The sequence below is a fragment of the Lactuca saligna genome, unplaced genomic scaffold (assembly GCF_052625555.1).
Source record: "Lactuca saligna cultivar CGN05327 unplaced genomic scaffold, ASM5262555v1 scaffold_321, whole genome shotgun sequence".
Classification (NCBI taxonomy): Eukaryota; Viridiplantae; Streptophyta; class Magnoliopsida; order Asterales; family Asteraceae; genus Lactuca; species Lactuca saligna.
Window position 1 is genome coordinate 22,501 of NW_027629858.1, and position 2,500 is coordinate 25,000.

The window sequence follows — 2,500 nt, forward strand, 5'->3', positions numbered from 1 at the left end:
CTACGCTTAGGCACCAACCGCACGTCTAACAAGGATAGACTAGCGTACCATAGTAGTATCACAAAAAGCAACACATGCCACTTTAACGCCTATCGTTTCCCAATCATCAGCACAAATCAAATGCTGGCTAGCACCAGTAGCACGTCAAACATAGATCAGCAAGCACATCATCATCGAATTGCCACACAAACAGCACCATCCCAAACTTCCAAAGCTAGACCACAACCCTGGATCGGTGTCGCAGAGACCTAACGAGGCATCCCCACACCACGCCAAGGCCCCCACTCGGAGGGGTATTATGCCACCGACTAGGAATCAAGCAACAGTCACCCAAGCTCGCGCTCAAAGGCAGTCTGGCACCTTCATCCCTTGCCATGCTCACCCACTGCTCCCCCCCTATATATACATATTGCACAAGGAGCTTGGTGACAGCAACACCCATTGCTTTCCCTGAGGATGTATATTTCTTAGTATGCGCACGGCGTCGAGGCACAGGTGAAGCCAACGGCGCTAGTTTCTGCGCCCTATGTCGAGGAAAATCAAGGCAACGGGCTAGTGTATGGGCACAACGTCGAGGAGACTCAAGGAGATGGGGCTATTTTTCAGGTCACCGTTCGAGAAATCAAGGCAACGTGTTGGGGGGGATGGCCTCTTTCATGGGTCGTGGGGCTTGGCTTGGCTTGCCTCGTGTGTGCTCGATACAGCCTCACGATTCTTATTTGCCCATCAACCATGCCGGGCACCTATGAGAATGAGACCCCATGGTACCCCCTATATATACATATTGCACAAAGAGCTTGGTGACAGGAACAGACATTGATTTCCCTGATGATGCATAATTTTTGGACACACACGACTTGGGGGCGAGGGGACACGGGAGTGGGGCGCCAATGGGGGGCGTTTTGGCCCCATTTTCGTCAAGAGCGGGCGTCTTGGCCATGCCTCGAGCGTGCCAGCCTCGAGAGCCTTGGGCGCTGGACATCCTTGGGGCGCCAATGGGCAGCAGTCCCATGGTTCCCCTATATATACATATTGCACAAAGAGCTTGGTGACAGGAACAGATATTGATTTGCCCAGGGATGCATAATTGTGCGAAATCGTCCATAACTCGCTCGAATTAATTCGGATTGACACAAAATTTTGTAGGGATGCTTTTTATTATAAATGAAAAGCTTTGAAATGAAAAAAAAAAACAAAATGTCATGTTTGAGGCGTAAATGTTTGTGTCCTATCCTTGGTCACGCCTTGAAGCGTTGGTTCCCTACTTGTTGGAATGTCGCTCAAATCAAGTAGGAATGCCATTGAAACATTGTGTGGGTCATTGTTAACATAGACGAATGGACTTGAAATGAAAATATATCATATTTGGGTTTTTGTCCCTGTCGCCTGGTGATAGGCAGGCAGATAAGGCTTTTAGGTATTCATAGGTGGCTTAGATGAACTCGAAAGAACACGAGTTGATCGGATTGGAACTCATATATTCAATTTACTATGTACTAAGTAGGAACTACACTTTGCTCCCTTCATCGTTTGACTTGCTTAGAAATCTGCTCATGGTTTGTCAAGGCCCCTTGTTCCTTAGACCGATGAGGATGGGATTGGGTTGCTCATGGGCATGTGTGTGGCAAGATGCCTTGTTCCATTGGTCGTTCATGGGTGTTCGTGTACGAAGTAAACTTGTTCCCTTGGTCGTTCATGGGGTTGTGTGTGGGAAGAAGCCTTCTTCACTTGGTCGTTCATGTGTGTTTGTTTGGGAGGTAGCCTTGTTCCCTTGGTCGTTCATGGGAATGTGTGTGGCAATACGCATTGTTCCTTGGTCGTTCATACCCTTGTTCCCTTGGTCGTTCATGGGTCTGTGTGTGGGAAGAGGCGTTGTTCACTTGGGTAGCCTGCTTGCCTTGCCAGCCCCATATGCATTGTTCCCTTGGTCGTTAGTGGATGGGTTTGTGTGTGGCATGGTGCCTTGTTCCCTTGTGTGGCCTGACTGCTTGGCTTGACATGACCTAGCCTTGCCAGCCTCACATCCATTGTTCACTTGGTCGTTCATGGGCATGTGTGTGGCAAGGTGCCTTGTTCCCTTGGTCGTTCATGGGGTTGTGTGTGGGAAGAAGCCTTGTTCCCTTGGTCGTTCATGTGTGTTTGTTTGGGAGGTAGCCTTGTTCCCTTGGTCGTTCATGGGAATGTGTGTGGCAATACGCATTGTTCCTTGGTCGTTCATACCCTTGTTCCCTTGGTCGTTCATGGGTCTGTGTGTGGGAAGAGGCGTTGTTCCCTTGGTCGTTCGTTCATGGGTTTGTGTGTGGCAAGGTGCCTTGTTCCCTTGTGTAGCCTGACTGCTTGGCTTGACATGACCTAGCCTTGCCAGCCTCACATCAATTGTGTAGCCTGACTGCTTGGCTTGCCGTGACCTAGCCTTGCCAGCCTCACATCCATTGTTCCCTTGGTCGTTCATGCAAGGGTCTGTGTGTGGCAAGGTTGCCTTGTTCCCTTGGTCGTTAAT